Raw genomic sequence first — 23,986 nt, forward strand, 5'->3', positions numbered from 1 at the left:
TAGAATCAGTGGAGTTATTGATGAACCTAGGTGCAGTTCCTATCTAATTAGTCGTTTTCAGGAGGTTAGGTAAGGCCTGCAGCAAATGTACCAGTACGCAGCATTATGTACACGCCCTGAGATATAAAGTTTATCATGCTCTTATCTAAATTCGAGGGATCCATTCTGGTGAACTCTGGCGCCCATACTACGGACATTTCGGTTAATTATGCTTAGTAATTTTATTAAGTTTTTGAGTCATTTTATTTATATATTTTTTTCATGATTTTATTTATCAGTAATCATCAAAAAAGTTACAAACTTTCTAACAAATTTTTAAATTAATTTTTTAGCTCATTTAATTTTGAACCACGTTCACGTTTTTGTAATAGTACCTATTTATAGTTATCTTTTTTGACTTTTTCATTAAGGGATTTGTTCGATTTCTGAATTACATGTGTACTTAACATTTCAGGTTAGCAGTAACTTTACGCTTCCTTGCCACAGGAGATTCGTACACTAGCCTTCAGTACCTGAATTGATTGAATACGGTATTGTATAGGTACTACCTATTGAATTGCAACCTGTGTTCACTTTTGATATTTATTGATTATTATATCATTACTTGTTTACTACAGTTGTTATTTTAAACAGATAATAAATGAATACATCATGTACAAAAAGGAAGTTCAAGCTTCATTTTATTTAAACACGAGAACTTACCTTTTCCAGTAGTGCGACTGTTTTTTTCTTTGCTCTCTTCCCTCCGGAGTGATGCCAAGAAAGAAATAATTTTCTTTTTACATTCATCCGCGGGTCGTCCAATTGTTGTGTCAATATCCCACCACGCATCCTCTTTCACATTCTTTTTAAAGTGATCACCACTTTTCGGGTCCCACAAAACAGAATGTGTCCGATAAGTGTCTATTAAAATAAGCACATCTTCATCCGACCAGGCCGCCGTGCTCACGGGATGCTCACTTTGCCGTACACACTTGCGAGCACGTTCCTTGGCCGTCCACACTGAACGCGAGCATCCCTTTGTGCTCGCCTAGAAAACCGACTCCAGTCGGCTCGCAGCGAGTGGCTCAAAACATGCTCGCTTTACGCTCGTTACCCCGTACACACTTGCGAGCATCGTAGTGTGAGCGGCTCGCGAGCCACTCGGCTCGCAAGATGCTCGCAAGTGTGTACGCGCCTTTAGACCGCTCGGCCACGCTACCGGCGTCTTAGCAGTTAGTGCGGACAACTGACAACGTCCTGTTGTCGTTAACATTCTGATAATGTACTTTATATTATTCCTTAACAATGAAAGTTCAGTTCGCCTCTGTAGCGTAGTAGTTAGCGTGATTAGCTGCGACCTCCAGAGGCCAGGGTTCGATACACGGCTCTGGTATCCTTGAAGTGGTTTTCGGTGGTTTCCCAATTCTACTCCACCGATCGAGTTGGCGTGGGGTTAGGAGCGCGCAGCTGTGAGCGCGCATCCGGAGGAAGTTAGTTGAAACCCCACTATCGGCAGCCCTGAAGATGGTTTTCTTTGGTTTCCCATATTCACACCAGGCAAATGCTAGGGCTGTACCTTATTTAAGGCCACGGCCGCTTCCTTCCCATTCCTGGGCGTTTCCTCTCCCATCGTCGCCTTAAGACTTAAGTGTGTTTGCGCGACGCAGAGCGAGAAGCAATAATTGAAAAAAAGCACTTCTACTCCAGGCAAATGCCAGCACGATACATAACTTAAGGCCATGGCCACATCCCTCTCTCTAAATGGCTGACCCTTTAAGTCCTCTCACTCTTTGCGTCAGCCCCATGAATTTCTTTTGTGTTCGTATGGCGAAGAACATTTCGAGATTTAATGTTTTTTTAAAGCTGTCAGCAAGTCTTAACTGGGTCTGAAAGCTTAACACCCGTATGTGATGTGGATTGCCATAATGCGGTATATATACGATTTATCAATATTTTACGGTAAGCTTTTAACATTCAAAGACCGAACATTCCTGCTTACTGGCCATGGGTACTTAGTGCAAGGCGCAAGTATACTTCCACGACCGTAATTCGGTAACGACATTGAGGTTGAGCCAGACGTCCTCCTGAATACTATGATGATGTGATGGTGAAGGCCGACGTAAAAAAAATCGGGTGTTGGTATGCGAGGATCCTGATGGGGTGGAAGGCGTACATTTGGTTTTAATGCTGTTTTATCATATGTTGTGTAAAAAATACAAGGCACCCCTTAAATATATGTGTTTATCTACCTGTAGGCCTACAGTTGAAGATGTTCCGTAAAACTACCTCTCTCCACAATCTATATCCGTTAATAGAGATGTATAGTTTTATTTCCTCTCGGCAACAGTATGCCATAAAGGGTTACGCATGGCAGTTGAGGAAGCCTAGGCGAAGTACTGGTCCTACTCAGAAGTTGTATGCCGTTCCTAAGTACCTTGCTCCAGGACACTACCCTAGATGCGGAAGAGTTAAGATCCCCCGCTGTGTCAGAGGGAAAAACCAACCCTGGATGGTAAAGGAATTAAGGTAGGAAGAAGAATAGCCAGATCTTTCCATGTAAACTCACGCGTCCCTAAATGTAATACTTGCCAGTGCCCTAGCAGCCATGATTTAGAACGTGAAATTACATATATTCCTGGAAAGGGAGCATGATGTGTAAGACATATTTTAGAAAGGTTAGAATATGGGAACTTTATTCCATTTGGTATTGTGAACTTCTCCAGAGGTAGGTACGAAAGGGTAGCGTGGCCGAGCGGTCAAAGGCGCTGGTTTTAGGCAGCAGTCCGAAAGGGCGTGGGTTCGAATCCCACCGCTGCCAACACCATTTCTACTTTAGTAAGAACGATCACTTCGGTTTATTATGCAATCCTCGTCGTTTTTTGTTCAATTGTGCAAGATCTTCAATGAGTATTCTGTTGCTCTTAAGTGTAATTTGCAAATTGCTTACCTTTATTTAACTGTGAACAGTCCCCAGCTATTTAAAATTTCCTGGGAGCGGTGGGATTCGAACCCACGCCCTTTCGGACTGGTGCCTTAAACCAACGCCTTAGACCGCTCGGCCACGCTACCGGCGTCTTAGCAGTTAGTGCGGACAACTGACAACGTCCTGTTGTCGTTAACATTCTGATAATGTACACTATATTATTATTTAACAATGAAAGTTCAGTTCGCCTCTGTAGCGTAGTAGTTAGCGTGATTAGCTGCGACCTCCAGAGGCCAGGGTTCGATTCACGGCTCTGGTATCCTCGAAGTGGTTTTCGGTGGTTTCCCAATTCTACTCCACCGGTCGAGTTGGCGTGGGGTTAGGAGCGCGCAGCTGTGAGCTCGCATCCGGAGGAAGTGAGTTGAAACCCCACTGTCGGCAGCCCTGAAGATGGTTTTCTTTGGTTTCCCATATTCACACCAGGCAAATGCTAGGGCTGTACCTTATTTAAGGCCACGGCCGCTTCCTTCCCATTCCTGGGCGTTTCCTCTCCCATTGTCGCCGTAAGACTTAAGTGTGTTTGCGCGACGCAAAGCGAGAAGCAATAATTGAAAAAAAGCACTTCTACTCCAGGCAAATGCCAGCACGATACATAACTTAAGGCCATGGCCACATCCCTCTCTCTAAATGGCTGACGCTTTAAGTCTTCTCACTCTTTGCGTCAGCCCCATGAATTTCTTTTGTGTTCGTATGGCGAAGAACATTTCAAGATTTAATGTTTTTTTAAAGCTGTCAGCAAGTCTTAACTGGGTCTGAAAGCTTAACACCCGTATGTGATGTGGATTGCCATAATGCGGTATATATACGATTTATCAATATTTTACGGTAAGCTTTTAACATTCAAATACCGAACATTCCTACTTACTGGCCATGGGTACTTTGTATACTTCCACGACCGTAATTCGGTAACGACATTGAGGTTGAGCCAGACGTCCTCCTGAATACTATGGTGATGTGATGGTGAGGGCCGACGTAAAAAAAATCGGGTGTTGGTATGCGAGGATCCTGACGGGGTGGAAGGCGTACGTTTGGTTTTAAGCTGTTTTATCATATGTTGTGTAAAAAATACAAGGCACCCCTTAAATATATGTGTTTATCTACCTGTAGGCCTACAGTTGAAGATGTTCCGTAAAACTACCTCTCTCCACTATCTATATTCATTAATAGAGATGGATAGTTTTATTTCCTCTCGGCAACAGTATGCCATAAAGGGTTAGGCATGGCAGTTGAGGAAGCCTAGGCGAAGTACTGGTCCTACTCAGAAGTTGTATGCCGTTCCTAAGTACTTTGCTCCAGGACACTACCCTAGATGCGGAAGAGTTAAGATCCCCCGCTGTGTCAGAGGGAAAAACCAACCCTGGATGGTAAAGGAATTAAGGTAGGAAGAAGAATAGCCAGATCTTGCCATGTAAACTCACGCGTCCCTAAATGTAATACTTGCCAGAGCCCTAGCAGCCATGATTTAGAACGTGAAATTACATATATTCCTGGCCAGGGAGCATGATGTGTAAGACATATTTTAGAAAGGTTAGAATATGGGAACTTTATTCCATTTGGTATTGTGAACTTCTCCAGAGGTAGGGACGAAAGGGTAGCGTGGCCGAGCGGTCTAAGGCGCTGGTTTTAGGCACCAGTCCGAAAGGGCGTGGGTTCGAATCCCACCGCTCCCAACACCTTTTCTACTTTAGTAAGAACGATCACTTCGGTTTATTATGCAATCCTCGTCGTTTTTTGTTCAATTGTGCAAGATCTTCAATGAGTATTCTGTAGCTCTTATGTGTAATTTGCAAATTGCTTACCTTCATTTAACTGTGAACAGTCCCCAGCTATTTAAAATTTCCTGGCAGCGGTGGGATTCGAACCCACGCCCTTTCGGACTGGTGCCTTAAACCAGCGCCTGAGATCGCTCGGCCACGCTACCGGCGTCTTAGCAGTTAGTGCGGAAAACTGACAACGTCCTGTTGTCGTTAACATTCTGATAATGTACTTTATATTATTCCTTAATAATGAAAGTTCAGTTCGCCTCAGTAGCGTAGTAGTTAGCGTGATTAGCTGCGACCTCCAGAGGCCAGGGTTCGATTCACGGCTCTGGTATCCTTGAAGTGGTTTTCGGTGGTTTCCCAATTCTACTCCACCGGTCGAGTTGGCGTGGGGTTAGGAGCGCGCAGCTGTGAGCTCGCATCTGGAGGAAGTGAGTTGAAACCCCACTGTCGGCAGCCCTGAAGATGGTTTTCTTTGGTTTCCCATATTCACACCAGGCAAATGCTAGGGCTGTACCTTATTTAAGGCCAGGGCCGCTTCCTTCCCATTCCTGGGCGTTTCCTCTCCCATCGTCGCCTTAAGACTTAAGTGTGTTTGCGCGACGCAAAGCGAGAAGCAATAATTGAAAAAAAGCACTTCTACTCCAGGCAAATGCCAGCACGATACATAACTTAAGGCCATGGCCACATCCCTCTCTCTAAATGGCTGACCCTTTAAATATTCTCACGCTTTGCGTCAGCCCCATGAATTTCTTTTGTGTTCGTATGGCGAAGAACATTTCAAGATTTAATGTTTTCTTAAAGCTGTCAGCAAGTCTTAACTGGGTCTGAAAGCTTAACACCCGTATGTGATGTGGATTGCCATAATGCGGTATATATACGATTTATCAATATTTTACGGTAAGCTTTTAACATTCAAAGACCGAACATTCCTGCTTACTGGCCATGGGTAATTAGTGCAAGGCGCAAGTATACTTCCACGACCGTAATTCGGTAACGACATTGAGGTTGAGCCAGACGTCCTCCTGAATACTATGGTGATGTGATGGTGAGGGCCGACGTAAAAAAAATCGGGTGTTGGTATGCGAGGATCCTGACGGGATGGAAGGCGTACGTTTGGTTTTAATGCTGTTTTATCATATGTTGTGTAAAAAATACAAGGCACCCCTTAAATATATGTGTTTATCTACCTGTAGGCCTACAGTTGAAGATCTTCCGTAAAACTACCTCTCTCCACAATCTATATCCATTAATAGGGATGGATAGTTTTATTTCCTCTCGGCAACAGTATGCCATAAAGGGTTAGGCATGGCAGTTGAGGAAGCCTAGGCGAAGTACTGGTCCTACTCAGAAGTTGTATGCCGTTCCTAAGTACCTTGCTCCAGGACACTACCCTAGATGCGGAGGAGTTAAGATCCCCCGCTGTGTCAGAGGGAAAAACCAACCCTGGATGGTAAAGGAATTAAGGTAGGAAGAAGAATAGCCAGATCTTGCCATGTAAACTCACGCGTCCCTACTTGCCAGTGCCCTAGCAGCCATGATTTAGAACGTGAAATTACATATATTCCTTGCCAGGGAGCATGATGTGTAAGACATATTTTAGAAAGGTTAGAATATGGGAACTTTATTCCATTTGGTATTGTGAACTTCTCCAGAGGTAGGTACGTAAGGGTAGCGTGGCCGAGCGGTCTAAGGCGCTGGTTTTAGGCACCAGTCCGAAAGGGCGTGGGTTCGAATCCCACCGCTGCCAACACTTTTCTACTTTAGTAAGAACGATCACTTCGGTTTATTATGCAATCCTCGTCGTTTTTTGTTCAATTGTGCAAGATCTTCAATGAGTATTCTGTAGCTCTTATGTGTAATTTGCAAATTGCTTACCTTCATTTAACTGTGAACAGTCCCCAGCTATTTAAAATTTCCTGGCAGCGGTGGGATTCGAAACCACGCCCTTTCGGACTGGTGCCTTAAACCAGCGCCTTAAGGTGCGTACACACTTGCGAGCATCTTGTGAGCCGAGCGCCTCGCGAGCAGCTCATGAGCCGCTCGTGAAAAAAATAAATGTCCGAGCGGCTCGCGAGCACTGCTTGAGCCATTTGCTCGCCGATTGCTCGCCATTTGGAAGCAGGATCAGTCTGTGAATTCCATGCAAAGATTACTTCTGAGCATGAAACTCTGCTTGCTGTGATGGCAGCAAGTGGCGCAGCTATGATTATAGCCTATTTAAATAAGCAAAAGAAACCTCGTCGGTATTGGCGCACTGAGCTGTACAAAAAGCGGACTGGGTCCGAATTAATGTTGGACATGAAGTTCTAGAGCGTTAGTGGTCAATACAAAAATTTCACCAGGATGTCACCTACTGATTTTGATAATTTACTGAACAGAATAGGTCACAAAATTTCAAGACAGGAAACGTACCTTCGCTCCCCGATTTCTGCTCAAGACAGGTTCGTACTTATTTTCCTTGACTTGTGATAGTACATATATCACACCCCCGAATTATATGTACAAGTTAGAGATATGATTGTCAGTATTCGATTTATTATTATTATTATTATTATTATTATTATTATTATTATTATTATTATTATTATTATTATTATCAGTATTTCATTTGTATATTTTGCCATTTATATTGGTAAGCTGGAAGATATCCACATATGTAGGTATGAGTAATTTGTTTTGCACGAGTGGGGAAACATTGCTTTAATAACCCTGGTAATTTGGTTGAGTTATGTGGCTACCCCAGTGTTTGTTGTGATGTACTTGTGTCGGGATATTCCATGAGTCATGTAAATATCCCAGTGTCTGATGAGATGTGTTTGTTGATGTTGTTGTACTAGGGAAGTTCGGTGAGTCATTTAATAAACCCGAGTGTTTGTTATTGTCTTGGAACCTAGTATGAGTTCAGGGCATGGTATTGACCAGTAGAGATCACTCATGATTGGCGGGCAAGCACCAATCCAGACGTATCATCTGAGAGGTGGGGGATGTTGATGTCTATAAAGGTTGATCATACGGCGGCAACCGGGGACATTTTAATGTAACTACTACAACTACAAGCAGTAACACTGTATGAAGGAACGACAACTGACACTGTACGGGAAGGAAGTGGTGCTGATACACGGTACTGGAGTGGCACGTCTGCAATGGACTGGATTTCAAACGTTCGTGGAGCGTAGTCTTGTTATGTTCGTGGAAAGTGGCTGATTCTGGAGAGTGCTTGCGCATTAAGTATTGTAGCACTTGTGGCGGCCTAGCATTATATGTTGGTGAAAGCTATCTCAGACTTTCCATAATTTATGTTGAGGATCGACAGACGTGTGTATATATCTTTACAACAAGTGTTAAAATATATGAACACAGTAGTACAAGGTACAGTATCTGTGTGATGTGATAACTGCCGATTATGAGAATCGGTAAGTCGAATTGATATATAGACAGTGAAGGGTATTTATCTTCATACATGTACATTGTTCATCGGACTATCTACAAATGGTAGCCTAGTTCTCGCTTTCGTTTTCCCACGGTTTTCATTATTGTTGTTGTTGTTGTAAATATGGAGTCTTCCAGTAATATTTTATGTGTGTATTATATGTATAATGTTGTGTGTTGATGAGGTGCTCATGCACGGATTTTGTTAAGAATATAGTTAGCTATTTTAGAATCAGTGGAGTTATTGATGAACCTAGGTGCAGTTCCTACCTAATTAGTCGTTTTCAGCAGGTTAGGTAAGGCCTACAGCAAATGTACCAGTACGCAGCATTATGTACACGCCCTGAGATATAAAGTTTATCATGCTCTTATCTAAATTCGAGGGATCCATTCTGGTGAACTCTGGCGCCCATACTACGGACATTTCGGTTAATTATGCTTAGTAATTTTATTAAGTTTTTGAGTCATTTTATTTATATATTTTTTTCATGATTTTATTTATCAGTAATCATCAAAAAAGTTACAAACTTTCTAACAAATTTTTAAATTAATTTTTTAGCTCATACAATTTTGAACCACGTTCACGTTTTTGTAATAGTACCTATTTATAGTTATCTTTTTTGACTTTTTCATTAAGGGATTTGTTCGATTTCTGAATTACATGTGTACTTAACATTTCAGGTTAGCAGTAACTTTACGCTTCCTTGCCACAGGAGATTCGTACACTAGCCTTCAGTACCTGAATTGATTGAATACGGTATTGTACAGGTACCACCTATTGAATTGCAACCTGTGTTCACTTATGATATTTATTGATTATTATATCATTACTTGTTTACTACAGTTGTTATTTTAAACAGATAATAAATGAATACATCATGAACAAAAAGGAAGTTCAAGTTTCATTTTATTTAAACACGAGAACTTACCTTTTCCAGTAGTGCGACTGTTTTTTTCTTTGCTCTTTTCCCTCCGGAGTGATGCCAAGAAAGAAATAATTTTCTTTTTACATTCATCCGCGGGTCGTCCAATTGTTGTGTCAATATCCCACCACGCATCCTCTTTCACATTCTTTTTAAAGTGATCACCACTTTTCGGGTCCCACAAAACAGAATGTGTCCGATAAGTGTCTATTAAAATAAGCACATCTTCATCCGAACAGGCCGCCGTGCTCACGGGATGCTCACTTTGCCGTACACACTTGCGAGCACGTTCCTTGGCCGTCCACACTGAACGCGAGCATCCCTTTGTGCTCGCCTAGAAAACCGACTCCAGTCGGCTCGCAGCGAGTGGCTCAAAACATGCTCGCTTTACGCTCGTTACCCCGTACACACTTGCGAGCATCGTAGTGTGAGCGGCTCGCGAGCCACTCGGCTCGCAAGATGCTCGCAAGTGTGTACGCGCCTTTAGACCGCTCGGCCACGCTACCGGCGTCTTAGCAGTTAGTGCGGACAACTGACAACGTCCTGTTGTCGTTAACATTCTGATAATGTACACTATATTATTATTTAACAATGAAAGTTCAGTTCGCCTCTGTAGCGTAGTAGTTAGCGTGATTAGCTGCGACCTCCAGAGGCCAGGGTTCGATTCACGGCTCTGGTATCCTCGAAGTGGTTTTCGGTGGTTTCCCAATTCTACTCCACCGGTCGAGTTGGCGTGGGGTTAGGAGCGCGCAGCTGTGAGCTCGCATCCGGAGGAAGTGAGTTGAAACCCCACTGTCGGCAGCCCTGAAGATGGTTTTCTTTGGTTTCCCATATTCACACCAGGCAAATGCTAGGGCTGTACCTTATTTAAGGCCACGGCCGCTTCCTTCCCATTCCTGGGCGTTTCCTCTCCCATTGTCGCCGTAAGACTTAAGTGTGTTTGCGCGACGCAAAGCGAGAAGCAATAATTGAAAAAAAGCACTTCTACTCCAGGCAAATGCCAGCACGATACATAACTTAAGGCCATGGCCACATCCCTCTCTCTAAATGGCTGACGCTTTAAGTCTTCTCACTCTTTGCGTCAGCCCCATGAATTTCTTTTGTGTTCGTATGGCGAAGAACATTTCAAGATTTAATGTTTTTTTAAAGCTGTCAGCAAGTCTTAACTGGGTCTGAAAGCTTAACACCCGTATGTGATGTGGATTGCCATAATGCGGTATATATACGATTTATCAATATTTTACGGTAAGCTTTTAACATTCAAATACCGAACATTCCTACTTACTGGCCATGGGTACTTTGTATACTTCCACGACCGTAATTCGGTAACGACATTGAGGTTGAGCCAGACGTCCTCCTGAATACTATGGTGATGTGATGGTGAGGGCCGACGTAAAAAAAATCGGGTGTTGGTATGCGAGGATCCTGACGGGGTGGAAGGCGTACGTTTGGTTTTAAGCTGTTTTATCATATGTTGTGTAAAAAATACAAGGCACCCCTTAAATATATGTGTTTATCTACCTGTAGGCCTACAGTTGAAGATGTTCCGTAAAACTACCTCTCTCCACAATCTATATTCATTAATAGAGATGGATAGTTTTATTTCCTCTCGGCAACAGTATGCCATAAAGGGTTAGGCATGGCAGTTGAGGAAGCCTAGGCGAAGTACTGGTCCTACTCAGAAGTTGTATGCCGTTCCTAAGTACTTTGCTCCAGGACACTACCCTAGATGCGGAAGAGTTAAGATCCCCCGCTGTGTCAGAGGGAAAAACCAACCCTGGATGGTAAAGGAATTAAGGTAGGAAGAAGAATAGCCAGATCTTGCCATGTAAACTCACGCGTCCCTAAATGTAATACTTGCCAGAGCCCTAGCAGCCATGATTTAGAACGTGAAATTACATATATTCCTGGCCAGGGAGCATGATGTGTAAGACATATTTTAGAAAGGTTAGAATATGGGAACTTTATTCCATTTGGTATTGTGAACTTCTCCAGAGGTAGGGACGAAAGGGTAGCGTGGCCGAGCGGTCTAAGGCGCTGGTTTTAGGCACCAGTCCGAAAGGGCGTGGGTTCGAATCCCACCGCTCCCAACACCTTTTCTACTTTAGTAAGAACGATCACTTCGGTTTATTATGCAGTCCTCGTCGTTTTTTGTTCAATTGTGCAAGATCTTCAATGAGTATTCTGTAGCTCTTATGTGTAATTTGCAAATTGCTTACCTTCATTTAACTGTGAACAGTCCCCAGCTATTTAAAATTTCCTGGCAGCGGTGGGATTCGAACCCACGCCCTTTCGGACTGGTGCCTTAAACCAGCGCCTGAGATCGCTCGGCCACGCTACCGGCGTCTTAGCAGTTAGTGCGGAAAACTGACAACGTCCTGTTGTCGTTAACATTCTGATAATGTACTTTATATTATTCCTTAATAATGAAAGTTCAGTTCGCCTCAGTAGCGTAGTAGTTAGCGTGATTAGCTGCGACCTCCAGAGGCCAGGGTTCGATTCACGGCTCTGGTATCCTTGAAGTGGTTTTCGGTGGTTTCCCAATTCTACTCCACCGGTCGAGTTGGCGTGGGGTTAGGAGCGCGCAGCTGTGAGCTCGCATCTGGAGGAAGTGAGTTGAAACCCCACTGTCGGCAGCCCTGAAGATGGTTTTCTTTGGTTTCCCATATTCACACCAGGCAAATGCTAGGGCTGTACCTTATTTAAGGCCAGGGCCGCTTCCTTCCCATTCCTGGGCGTTTCCTCTCCCATCGTCGCCTTAAGACTTAAGTGTGTTTGCGCGACGCAAAGCGAGAAGCAATAATTGAAAAAAAGCACTTCTACTCCAGGCAAATGCCAGCACGATACATAACTTAAGGCCATGGCCACATCCCTCTCTCTAAATGGCTGACCCTTTAAATATTCTCACGCTTTGCGTCAGCCCCATGAATTTCTTTTGTGTTCGTATGGCGAAGAACATTTCAAGATTTAATGTTTTCTTAAAGCTGTCAGCAAGTCTTAACTGGGTCTGAAAGGTTAACACCCGTATGTGATGTGGATTGCCATAATGCGGTATATATACGATTTATCAATATTTTACGGTAAGCTTTTAACATTCAAAGACCGAACATTCCTGCTTACTGGCCATGGGTAATTAGTGCAAGGCGCAAGTATACTTCCACGACCGTAATTCGGTAACGACATTGAGGTTGAGCCAGACGTCCTCCTGAATACTATGGTGATGTGATGGTGAGGGCCGACGTAAAAAAAATCGGGTGTTGGTATGCGAGGATCCTGACGGGGTGGAAGGCGTACGTTTGGTTTTAATGCTGTTTTATCATATGTTGTGTAAAAAATACAAGGCACCCCTTAAATATGTGTGTTTATCTACCTGTAGGCCTACAGTTGAAGATGTTCCGTAAAACTACCTCTCTCCACAATCTATATCCATTAATAGAGCTGGATAGTTTTATTTCCTCTCGGCAACAGTATGCCATAAAGGGTTAGGCATGGCAGTTGAGGAAGGCTAGGCGAAGTACTGGTCCTACTCAGAAGTTGTATGCCGTTCCTAAGTACCTTGCTCCAGGACACTACCCTAGATGCGGAAGAGTTAAGATCCCCCGCTGTTTCAGAGGGAAAAACCAACCCTGGATGGTAAAGGAATTAAGGTAGGAAGAAGAATAGCCAGATCTTGCCATGTAAACTCACGCGTCCCTAAATGTAATACTTGCCAGTGCCCTAGCAGCCATGATTTAGAACGTGAAATTACATATATTCCTGGCCAGGGAGCATGATGTGTAAGACATATTTTAGAAAGGTTAGAATATGGGAACTTTATTCCATTTGGTATTGTGAACTTTTCCAGAGGTAGGTACGAAAGGGTAGCGTGGCCGAGAGGTCAAAGGCGCTGGTTTTAGGCACCAGTCCGAAAGGGCGTGGGTTCGAATCCCACCGCTGCCAAAAATTTTATACTTTAGTAAGAACGATCACTTCGGTTTATTATGCAATCCTCGTCGTTTTTTGTTCAATTGTGCAAGATCTTCAATGAGTATTCTGTAGCTCTTATGTGTAATTTGCAAATTGCTTACCTTCATTTAACTGTGAACAGTCCCCAGCTATTTAAAATTTCCTGGCAGCGGTGGGATTCGAACCCACGCCCTTTCGGTCTGGTGCCTTAAACCAGCGCCTTAGACCGCTCGGCCACGCTTCCGGCGTCTTAGCAGTTAGTGCGGACAACTGACAACGTCCTGTTGTCGTTAACATTCTGATAATGTACACTATATTATTCCTTAACAATGAAAGTTCAGTTCGCCTCTGTATCGTAGTAGGACTAGTTAGCGTGATTAGCCGCGACCTCCAGACGCCAGGGTTCGATTCACGGCTCTGGTATCCTTGAAGTGGTTTTCGGTGGTTTCCCAATTCTACTCCACCGGTCGAGTTGGCGTGGGGTTAGGAGCGCGCAGATGTGAGCTCGCATCCGGAGGAAGTGAGTTGAAACTCCACTGTCGGCAGCCCTGAAGATGGTTTTCTTTGGTTTCCCATATTCACACCAGGCAAATGCTAGGGCTGTACCTTATTTAAGGCCACGGCCGCTTCCTTCCCATTCCTGGGCGTTTCCTCTCCCATCGTCGCCGTAAGACTTAAGTGTGTTTGCGCAACGCAAAGCGAGAAGCAATAATTGAAAAAAAGCACTTCTACTCCAGGCAAATGCCAGCACGATACATAACTTAAGGCCATGGCCACATCCCTCTCTCTAAATGGCTGACCCTTTAAGTCTTCTCACTCTTTGCGTCAGCCCCATGAATTTCTTTTGTGTTCGTATGGCGAAGAACATTTCAAGATTTAATGTTTTTTTAAAGCTGTCAGCAAGTCTTAACTGGGTCTGAAAGGTTAACACCCGTATGTGATGTGGATTGCCATAATGCGGTATATATACGATTTATCAATATTTTACGGTAAGCTTTTAACATTCAAAGACCGAACATTCCTGCTTACTGGCCATGGGTACTTAGTGCAAGGCGCAAGTATACTTCCACGACCGTAATTCGGTAACGACATTGAGGTTGAGCCAGACGTCCTCCTGAATACTACGGTGATGTGATGGTAAGGGCCGACGTAAAAAAAATCGGGTGTTGGTATGCGAGGATCCTGACGGGGTGGAAGGCGTACGTTTGGGTTATAGCTGTTTTATCATATGTTGTGTAAAAAATACAAGGCACCCCTTAAATATATGTGTTTATCTACCTGTAGGCCTACAGTTGAAGATGTTCCGTAAAACTACCTCTCTCCACAATCTATATTCATTAATAGAGATGGATAGTTTTATTTCCTCTCGGCAACAGTATGCCATAAAGGGTTAGGCATGGCAGTTGAGGAAGCCTAGGCGAAGTACTGGTCCTACTCAGAAGTTGTATGCCGTTCTAAGTACTTTGCTCCAGGACACTACCCTATATGCGGAAGAGTTAAGATCCCCCGCTGTGTCAGAGGGAAAAACCAACCCTGGATGGTAAAGGAATTAAGGTAGGAAGAAGAATAGCCAGATCTTGCCATGTAAACTCACGCGTCCCTAAATGTAATACTTGCCAGTGCCCTAGCAGCCATGATTTAGAACGTGAAATTACATATATTCCTGGCCAGGGAGCATGATGTGTAAGACATATTTTAGAAAGGTTAGAATATGGGAACTTTATTCCATTTGGTATTGTGAAGTTCTCCAGAGGTAGGTACGAAAGGGTAGCGTGGCCGAGCGGTCTAAGGCGCTGGTTTTAGGCACCAGTCCGAAAGGGCGTGGGTTCGAATCCCACCGCTGCCAACACTTTTCTACTTTAGTAAGCACGATCACTTCGGTTTATTATGCAATCCTCGTCGTTTTTTGTTCAATTGTGCAAGATCTTCAATGAGTATTCTGTAGCTCTTATGTGTAATTTGCAAATTGCTTACCTTCATTTAACTGTGAACAGTCCCCAGCTATTTAAAATTTCCTGGCAGCGGTGGGATTCGAACCCACGCCCTTTCGGACTGGTGCCTTAAACAAGCGCCTTAGACCGCTCGGCCACGCTACCGGCGTCTTAGCAGTTAGTGCGGACAACTGACAACGTCCTGTTGTCGTTAACATTCTGATAATGTACACTATATTATTATTTAACAATGAAAGTTCAGTTCGCCTCTGTAGCGTAGTAGTTATCGTGATTAGCTGCGACCTCCAGAGGCCAGGGTTCGATTCACGGCTCTGGTATCCTTGAAGTGGTTTTCGGTGGTTTCCCAATTCTACTCCACCGGTCGAGTTGGCGTGGGGTTAGGAGCGCGCAGCTGTGAGCTCGCATCCGGAGGAAGTGACTTGAAACCCCACTGTCGGCAGCCCTGAAGATGGTTTTCTTTGGTTTCCCATATTCACACCAGGCAAATGTTAGGGCTGTACCTTATTTAAGGCCACGGCCGCTTCCTTCCCAATCCTGGGCGTTTCCTCTCCCATCGTCGCCGTAAGACTTAAGTGTGTTTGCGCGACGCAAAGCGAGAAGCAATAATTGAAAAAAAGCACTTCTACTCCAGGCAAATGCCAGCACGATACATAACTTAAGGCCATGGCCACATCCCTCTCTCTAAATGGCTGACCCTTTAAGTCTTCTCACTCTTTGCGTCAGCCCCATGAATTTCTTTGTGTTCGTATGGCGAAGAACATTTCAAGATTTAATGTTTTTTTAAAGCTGTCAGCAAGTCTTAACTGGGTCTGAAAGGTTAACACCCGTATGTGATGTGGATTGCCATAATGCGGTATATATACGATTTATCAATATTTTACGGTAAGCTTTTAACATTCAAAGACCGAACATTCCTGCTTACTGGCCATGGGTACTTAGTGCAAGGCGCAAGTATACTTCCACGACCGTAATTCAGTAACGACATTGAAGTTGAGCCAGACGTCCTCCTGAATACTATGGTGATGTGATGGTGAGGGCCGACGTAAAAAAAAATCGGGTGTTGGTATGCGAGGATCCTGACGGGGTGGAAGGCGTACGTTTGGTTTTAATGCTGTTTTATCATATGTTGTGTAAAAAATACAAGGCACCCCTTAAATATATGTGTTTATCTACCTGTAGGCCTACAGTTGAAGATGTTCCGTAAAACTACCTCTCTCCACAATCTGTATTCATTAATAGAGATGGATAGTTTTACTTCCTCTCGGCAACAGTATGCCATAAAGGGTTAGGCATGGCAGTTGAGGAAGCCTAGGCGAAGTACTGGTCCTACTCAGAAGTTGTATGCCGTTCCTAAGTACTTTGCTCCAGGACACTACCCTAGATGCGGAAGAGTTAAGATCCCCCGCTGTGTCAGAGGGAAAAACCAACCCTGGATGGTAAAGGAATTAAGGTAGGAAGAAGAATAGCCAGATCTTGCCATGTAAACTCACGCGTCCCTAAATGTAATACTTGCCAGAGCCCTAGCAGCCATGATTTAGAACGTGAAATTACATATATTCCTGGCCAGGGAGCATGATGTGTAAGACATATTTTAGAAAGGTTAGAATATGGGAACTTTATTCCATTTGGTATTGTGAACTTCTCCAGAGTTAGGTACGTAAGGTTAGCGTGGCCGAGCGGTCTAAGGCGCTGGTTTTAGGCACCAGTCCGAAAGGGCGTGGGTTCGAATCCCACCGCTGCCAAAAATTTTATACTTTAGTAAGAACGATCACTTCGGTTTATTATGCAATCCTCGTCGTTTTTTGTTCAATTGTGCAAGATCTTCAATGAGTATTCTGTAGCTCTTATGTGTAATTTGCAAATTGCTTACCTTCATTTAACTGTGAACAGTCCCCAGCTATTTAAAATTTCCTGGCAGCGGTGGGATTCGAACCCACGCCCTTTCGGACTGGTGCCTTAAACCAGCGCCTTAGACCGCTCGGCCACGCTACCGGCGTGTTAGCAGTTAGTGCGGACGACTGACAACGTCCTGTTGTCGTTAACATTCTGATAATGTACACTAGATTATTCCTTAACAATGAAAGTTCAGTTCGCCTCTGTAGCGTAGTAGTTAGCGTGATTAGCTGCGACCTCCAGAGGCCAGGGTTCAATTCACGGCTCTGGTATCCTTGAAGTGGTTTTCGGTGGTTTCCCAATTCTACTCCACCGGTCGAGTTGGCGTGGGGTTAGGAGCGCGCAGCTGTGAGCTCGCATCCGGAGGAAGTGAGTTGAAACCCCACTGTCGGCAGCCCTAAAGATGGTTTTCTTTGGTTTCCCATATTCACACCAGGCAAATGCTAGGGCTGTACCTTATTTATGGCCACGGCCGCTTCCTTCCCATTCCTGGGCGTTTCCTCTCCCATCGTCGCCGTAAGACTTAAGTGTGTTTGCGCAACGCAAAGCGAGAAGCAATAATTGAAAAAAAGCACTTCTACTCCAGGCAAATTCCAGCACGATACATAACTTAAGGCCATGGCCACATCCCTCTCTCTAAATGGCTGACCCTTTAAGTCTTCTCACTCTTTGCGTCAGCCCCATGAATTTCTTTTGTGTTCGTATGGCGAAGAACATTTCAAGATTTAATGTTTTTTTAAAGCTGTCAGCAAGTCTTAACTGGGTCTGAAAGGTTAACACCCGTATGTGATGTGGATTGCCATAATGCGGTATATATACGATTTATCAATATTTTACGGTAAGCTTTTAACATTCAAAGACCGAACATTCCTGCTTACTGGCCATGGGTACTTAGTGCAAGGCGCAAGTATACTTCCACGACCGTAATTCGGTAACGACATTGAGGTTGAGCCAGACGTCCTCCTGAATACAATGTTAATGTGATGGTGAGGGCCGACGTAAAAAAAATCGTGTGTTGGTATGCGAGGATCCTGACGGGGTGGAAAGCGTACGTTTGGTTTTAATGCTGTTTTATCATATGATGTGTAAAAAATACAAGGCACCCCTTAAATATATGTGTTTATCTACCTGTAGGCCTACAGTTGAAGATGTTCCGTAAATCTACCTCTCTCCACAATCTATATTCATTAATAGAGATGGATAGTTTTATTTCCTCTCGGCAACAGTATGCCATAAAGGGTTAGGCATGGCAGTTGTGGAAGCCTAGGCGAAGTACTGGTCCTACTCAGAAGTTGTATGCCGTTCCTAAGTACTTTGCTCCAAGACACTACGCTAGATGCGGAAGAGTTAAGATCCCCCGCTGTGTCAGAGGGAAAAACCAACCCTGGATGGTAAAGGAATTAAGGTAGGAAGAAGAATAGCCAGATCTTGCCATGTAAACTCACGCGTCCCTAAATGTAATACTTGCCAGTGCCCTAGCAGCCATGATTTAGAACGTGAAATTACATATAATCCTGGCCAGGGAGCATGATGTGTAAGACATATTTTAGAAAGGTTAGAATATGGGAACTTTATTCCATTTGGTATTGTGAAGTTCTCCAGAGGTAGGTACGAAAGGGTAGCGTGGCCGAGCGGTCTAAGGCGCTGGTTTTAGGCACCAGTCCGAAAGGGCGTGGGTTCGAATCCCACCGCTGCCAGCACTTTTCTACTTTAGTAAGAACGATCACTTCGGTTTATTATGCAATCCTCGTCGTTTTTTGTTCAATTGTGCAAGATATTCAATGAGTATTCTGTAGCTCTTATGTGTAATTTGCAAATTGCTTACCTTCATTTAACTGTGAACAGTCCCCACCTATTTAAAATTTCCTGGCAGCGGTGGGATTCGAACCCACGCCCTTTCGGACTGGTGCCTTAAACCAGCGCCTTAGACCGCACGGCCACGCTACCGGCGCCTTAGCAGTTAGTGCGGACAACTGACAACGTCCTGTTGTCGTTAACATTCTGATAATGTACACTATATTATTATTTAACAATGAAAGTTCAGTTCGCCTCTGTAGCGTAGTAGTTAGCGTGATTAGCTGCGACCTCCAGACGCCAGGGTTCGATTCACGGCTCTGGTATCCTTGAAGTGGTTTTCGGTGGTTTCCCAATTCTACTCCACCGGTCGAGTTGGCGTGGGGTTAGGAGCGCGCAGCTGTGAGCTCGCATCCGGAGGAAGTGAGTTGAAACCCCACTGTCGGCAGCCCTGAAGATGGTTTTCTTTGGTTTCCCATATTCACACCAGGCAAATGCTAGGGCTGTACCTTATTTAAGGCCACGGCAGCTTCCTTCCCATTCCTGGGCGTTTCCTCTCCCATCGTCGCCGTAAGACTTAAGTGTGTTTGCGCGACGCAAAGCGAGAAGCAATAATTGAAAAAAAAGCACTTCTACTCCAGGCAAATGCCAGCACGATACATAACTTAAGGCCATGGCCACATCCCTCTCTCTAAATGGCTGACCCTTTAAGTCTTCTCACTCTTTGCGTCAGCCCCATGTATTTCTTTTGTGTTCGTATGGCGAAGAACATTTCAAGATTTAATGTTTTTTTAAAGCTGTCAGCAAGTCTTAACTGGGTCTGAAAGGTTAACACCCGTATGTGATGTGGATTGCCATAATGCGGTATATATACGATTTATCAATATTTTACGGTAAGCTTTTAACATTCAAAGACCGAACATTCCTGCTTACTGGCCATGGGTACTTAGTGCAAGGCGCAAGTATACTTCCACGACCGTAATTCGGTAACGACATTGAGGTTGAGCCAGACGTCCTCCTGAATACTATGGTGATGTGATGGTGTGGGCCGACGTAAAAAAAATCGGGTGTTGGTATGCGAGGATCCTGACGGGGTGGAAGGCGTACGTTTGGTTTTAATGCTGTTTTATCATATGTTGTGTAAAAAATACAAGGCACCCCTTAAATATATGTGTTTATCTACCTGTAGGCCTACAGTTGAAGATGTTCCGTAAAACTACCTCTCTCCACAATCTATATTCATTAATAGAGATGGATAGTTTTATTTCCTCTCGGCAACAGTATGCCATAAAGGGTTAGGCATGGCAGTTGTGGAAGCCTAGGCGAAGTACTGGTCCTACTCAGAAGTTGTATGCCGTTCCTAAGTACTTTGCTCCAGGACACTACCCTAGATGCGGAAGAGTTAAGATCCCCCGCTGTGTCAGAGGGAAAAACCAACCCTGGATGGTAAAGGAATTAAGGTAGGAAGAAGAATAGCCAGATCTTGCCATGTAAACTCACGCGTCCCTAAATGTAATACTTGCCAGAGCCCTAGCAGCCATGATTTAGAACGTGAAATTACATATATTCCTGGCCAGGGAGCATGATGTGTAAGACATATTTTAGAAAGGTTAGAATATGGGAACTTTATTCCATTTGGTATTGTGAACTTCTCCAGAGGTAGGTACGAAAGGGTAGCGTGGCCGAGCGGTCCAAGGCGCTGGTTTTAGGCACCAGTCCGAAAGGGCGTGGGTTCGAATCCCACCGCTGCCAACACTTTTCTACTTTAGTAAGAACGATCACTTCGGTTTATTATGCAATCCTCGTCGTTTTTTGTTCAATTGTGCAAGATCTTCAATGAGTATTCTGTAGCTCTTATGTGTAATTTGCAAATTGCTTACCTTCATTTAACTGTGAACAGTCCCCAGCTATTTAAAATTTCCTGGCAGCGGTGGGATTCGAACCCATGCCCTTTCATACTGGTGCCTTAAACCAGCGCCTTAGACCGCTCGGCCACGCTACCGGCGTCTTAGCAGTTAGTGCGGACAACTGACAACGTCCTGTTGTCGTTAACATTCTGATAATGTACACTATATTATTATTTAACAATGAAAGTTCAGTTCGCCTCTGTATCGTAGTAGGCCTAGTTAGCGTGATTAGCCGCGACCTCCAGACGCCAGGGTTCGATTCACGGCTCTGGTATCCTTGAAGTGGTTTTCGGTGGTTTCCCAATTCTACTCCACCGGTCGAGTTGGCGTGGGGTTAGGAGCGCGCAGATGTGAGCTCGCATCCGGAGGAAGTGAGTTGAAACTCCACTGTCGGCAGCCCTGAAGATGGTTTTCTTTGGTTTCCCATATTCACACCAGGCAAATGCTAGGGCTGTACCTTATTTAAGGCCACGGCCGCTTCCTTCCCATTCCTGGGCGTTTCCTCTCCCATCGTCGCCGTAAGACTTAAGTGTGTTTGCGCAACGCAAAGCGAGAAGCAATAATTGAAAAAAAGCACTTCTACTCCAGGCAAATTCCAGCACGATACATAACTTAAGGCCATGGCCACATCCCTCTCTCTAAATGGCTGACCCTTTAAGTCTTCTCACTTTTTGCGTCAGCCCCATGAATTTCTTTTGTGTTCGTATGGCGAAGAACATTTCAAGATTTAATGTTTTTTTAAAGCTGTCAGCAAGTCTTAACTGGGTCTGAAAGCTTAACACCCGTATGTGATGTGGATTGCCATAATGCGGTATATATACGATTTATCAATATTTTACGGTAAGCTTTTAACATTCAAAGACCGAACATTCCTGCTTACTGGCCATGGGTACTTAGTGCAAGGCGCAAGTATACTTCCACGACCGTAATTCGGTAACGACATTGAGGTTGAGCCAGACGTCCTCCTGAATACTATGTTAATGTGATGGTGAGGGCCGACGTAAAAAAAATCGTGTGTTGGTATGCGAGGATCCTGACGGGGTGGAAGGCGTACGTTTGGTTTTAATGCTGTTTTATCATATGATGTGTAAAAAATACAAGGCACCCCTTAAATATATGTGTTTATCTACCTGTAGGCCTACAGTTGAAGATGTTCCGTAAATCTACCTCTCTCCACAATCTATATTCATTAATAGAGATGGATAGTTTTATTTCCTCTCGGCAACAGTATGCCATAAAGGGTTAGGCATGGCAGTTGAGGAAGCCTAGGCGAAGTACTGGTCCTACTCAGAAGTTGTATGCCGTTCCTAAGTACTTTGCTCCAGGACACTACCCTAGATGCGGAAGAGTTAAGATCCCCCGCTGTGTCAGAGGGAAAAACCAACCCTGGATGGTAAAGGAATTAAGGTAGGAAGAAGAATAGCCAGATCTTGCCATGTAAACTCACGCGTCCCTAAATGTAATACTTGCCAGTGCCCTGGCAGCCATGATTTAGAACGTGAAATTACATATAATCCTGGCCAGGGAGCATGATGTGTAAGACATATTTTAGAAAGGTTAGAATATGGGAACTTTATTCCATTTGGTATTGTGAAGTTCTCCAGAGGTAGGTACGAAAGGGTAGCGTGGCCGAGCCGTCTAAGGCGCTGGTTTTAGGCACCAGTCCGAAAGGGCGTGGGTTCGAATCCCACCGCTGCCAACACTTTTCTACTTTAGTAAGAACGATCACTTCGGTTTATTATGCAATCCTCGTCGTTTTTTGTTCAATTGTGCAAGATATTCAATGAGTATTCTGTAGCTCTTATGTGTAATTTGCAAATTGCTTACCTTCATTTAACTGTGAACAGTCCCCACCTATTTAAAATTTCCTGGCAGCGGTGGGATTCGAACCCACGCCCTTTCGGACTGGTGCCTTAAACCAGCGCCTTAGACCGCTCGGCCACGCTACCGGCGCCTTAGCAGTTAATGCGGACAACTGACAACGTCCTGTTGTCGTTAACATTCTGATAATGTACACTATATTATTATTTAACAATGAAAGTTCAGTTCGCCTCTGTAGCGTAGTAGTTAGCGTGATTAGCTGCGACCTCCAGAGGCCAGGGTTCGATTCACGGCTCTGGTATCCTTGAAGTGGTTTTCGGTGGTTTCCCAATTCTACTCCACCGGTCGAGTTGGCGTGGGGTTAGGAGCGCGCAGCTGTGAGCTCGCATCCGGAGGAAGTGAGTTGAAACCCCACTGTCGGCAGCCCTGAAGATGGTTTTCTTTGGTTTCCCATATTCACACCAGGCAAATGCTAGGGCTGTACCTTATTTAAGGCCACGGCCGCTTCCTTCCCATTCCTGGGCGTTTCCTCTCCCATCGTCGCCGTAAGACTTAAGTGTGTTTGCGCGACGCAAAGCGAGAAGCAATAATTGAAAAAAAAGCACTTCTACTCCAGGCAAATGCCAGCACGATACATAACTTAAGGCCATGGCCACATCCCTCTCTCTAAATGGCTGACCCTTTAAGTCTTCTCACTCTTTGCGTCAGCCCCATGAATTTCTTTTGTGTTCGTATGGCGAAGAACATTTCAAGATTTAATGTTTTTTTAAAGCTGTCAGCAAGTCTTAACTGGGTCTGAAAGGTTAACACCCGTATGTGATGTGGATTGCCATAATGCGGTATATATACGATTTATCAATATTTTACGGTAAGCTTTTAACATTCAAAGACCGAACATTCCTGCTTACTGGCCATGGGTACTTAGTGCAAGGCGCAAGTATACTTCCACGACCGTAATTCGGTAACGACATTGAGGTTGAGCCAGACGTCCTCCTGAATACTATGGTGATGTGATGGTGTGGGCCGACGTAAAAAAAATCGGGTGTTGGTATGCGAGGATCCTGACGGGGTGGAAGGCGTACGTTTGGTTTTAATGCTGTTTTATCATATGTTGTGTAAAAAATACAAGGCACCCCTTAAATATATGTGTTTATCTACCTGTAGGCCTACAGTTGAAGATGTTCCGTAAAACTACCTCTCTCCACAATCTATATTCATTAATAGAGATGGATAGTTTTATTTCCTCTCGGCAACAGTATGCCATAAAGGGTTAGGCATGGCAGTTGTGGAAGCCTAGGCGAAGTACTGGTCCTACTCAGAAGTTGTATGCCGTTCCTAAGTACTTTGCTCCAGGACACTACCCTAGATGCGGAAGAGTTAAGATCCCCCGCTGTGTCAGAGGGAAAAACCAACCCTGGATGGTAAAGGAATTAAGGTAGGAAGAAGAATAGCCAGATCTTGCCATGTAAACTCACGCGTCCCTAAATGTAATACTTGCCAGAGCCCTAGCAGCCATGATTTAGAACGTGAAATTACATATATTCCTGGCCAGGGAGCATGATGTGTAAGACATATTTTAGAAAGGTTAGAATAT

The 23,986-nt window shown here is 44.3% G+C and overlaps 17 non-coding genes across 17 annotated transcripts; 10 read left to right on the forward strand and 7 right to left on the reverse strand.

Annotated features, from left to right (window-relative positions):
• The first annotated feature begins 2,720 nt into the window (after positions 1–2,720).
• Positions 2,721–2,800, forward strand: TRNAL-UAG (transfer RNA leucine (anticodon UAG)). Its single transcript has one exon. It is a non-coding gene; the product is annotated as a tRNA-Leu (tRNA).
• Positions 2,801–2,971: 171 nt separating this feature from the next.
• TRNAL-AAG (transfer RNA leucine (anticodon AAG)) lies at positions 2,972–3,051 on the reverse strand. The gene has a single exon. It is a non-coding gene; the product is annotated as a tRNA-Leu (tRNA).
• A 1,503-nt stretch (positions 3,052–4,554) lies between these two features.
• On the forward strand, positions 4,555–4,635 carry TRNAL-UAG (transfer RNA leucine (anticodon UAG)). The gene has a single exon. It is a non-coding gene; the product is annotated as a tRNA-Leu (tRNA).
• A 1,760-nt stretch (positions 4,636–6,395) lies between these two features.
• Positions 6,396–6,475, forward strand: TRNAL-UAG (transfer RNA leucine (anticodon UAG)). The gene has a single exon. It is a non-coding gene; the product is annotated as a tRNA-Leu (tRNA).
• A 4,614-nt stretch (positions 6,476–11,089) lies between these two features.
• Positions 11,090–11,170, forward strand: TRNAL-UAG (transfer RNA leucine (anticodon UAG)). Its single transcript has one exon. It is a non-coding gene; the product is annotated as a tRNA-Leu (tRNA).
• A 1,769-nt stretch (positions 11,171–12,939) lies between these two features.
• Positions 12,940–13,019, forward strand: TRNAL-UAG (transfer RNA leucine (anticodon UAG)). The gene has a single exon. It is a non-coding gene; the product is annotated as a tRNA-Leu (tRNA).
• A 170-nt stretch (positions 13,020–13,189) lies between these two features.
• On the reverse strand, positions 13,190–13,269 carry TRNAL-AAG (transfer RNA leucine (anticodon AAG)). Its single transcript has one exon. It is a non-coding gene; the product is annotated as a tRNA-Leu (tRNA).
• Positions 13,270–14,791: 1,522 nt separating this feature from the next.
• TRNAL-UAG (transfer RNA leucine (anticodon UAG)) lies at positions 14,792–14,871 on the forward strand. Its single transcript has one exon. It is a non-coding gene; the product is annotated as a tRNA-Leu (tRNA).
• Positions 14,872–15,041: 170 nt separating this feature from the next.
• On the reverse strand, positions 15,042–15,121 carry TRNAL-AAG (transfer RNA leucine (anticodon AAG)). The gene has a single exon. It is a non-coding gene; the product is annotated as a tRNA-Leu (tRNA).
• A 1,517-nt stretch (positions 15,122–16,638) lies between these two features.
• On the forward strand, positions 16,639–16,719 carry TRNAL-UAG (transfer RNA leucine (anticodon UAG)). Its single transcript has one exon. It is a non-coding gene; the product is annotated as a tRNA-Leu (tRNA).
• A 170-nt stretch (positions 16,720–16,889) lies between these two features.
• TRNAL-AAG (transfer RNA leucine (anticodon AAG)) lies at positions 16,890–16,969 on the reverse strand. The gene has a single exon. It is a non-coding gene; the product is annotated as a tRNA-Leu (tRNA).
• Positions 16,970–18,487: 1,518 nt separating this feature from the next.
• On the forward strand, positions 18,488–18,567 carry TRNAL-UAG (transfer RNA leucine (anticodon UAG)). The gene has a single exon. It is a non-coding gene; the product is annotated as a tRNA-Leu (tRNA).
• Positions 18,568–18,737: 170 nt separating this feature from the next.
• Positions 18,738–18,817, reverse strand: TRNAL-AAG (transfer RNA leucine (anticodon AAG)). Its single transcript has one exon. It is a non-coding gene; the product is annotated as a tRNA-Leu (tRNA).
• A 1,519-nt stretch (positions 18,818–20,336) lies between these two features.
• Positions 20,337–20,416, forward strand: TRNAL-UAG (transfer RNA leucine (anticodon UAG)). The gene has a single exon. It is a non-coding gene; the product is annotated as a tRNA-Leu (tRNA).
• Positions 20,417–20,586: 170 nt separating this feature from the next.
• On the reverse strand, positions 20,587–20,666 carry TRNAL-AAG (transfer RNA leucine (anticodon AAG)). The gene has a single exon. It is a non-coding gene; the product is annotated as a tRNA-Leu (tRNA).
• Positions 20,667–22,190: 1,524 nt separating this feature from the next.
• On the forward strand, positions 22,191–22,270 carry TRNAL-UAG (transfer RNA leucine (anticodon UAG)). The gene has a single exon. It is a non-coding gene; the product is annotated as a tRNA-Leu (tRNA).
• Positions 22,271–22,440: 170 nt separating this feature from the next.
• On the reverse strand, positions 22,441–22,520 carry TRNAL-AAG (transfer RNA leucine (anticodon AAG)). The gene has a single exon. It is a non-coding gene; the product is annotated as a tRNA-Leu (tRNA).
• Between the last annotated feature and the right edge of the window lie 1,466 nt (positions 22,521–23,986).

This window comes from Anabrus simplex, chromosome 1 (assembly GCF_040414725.1).
Source record: "Anabrus simplex isolate iqAnaSimp1 chromosome 1, ASM4041472v1, whole genome shotgun sequence".
Classification (NCBI taxonomy): Eukaryota; Metazoa; Arthropoda; class Insecta; order Orthoptera; family Tettigoniidae; genus Anabrus; species Anabrus simplex.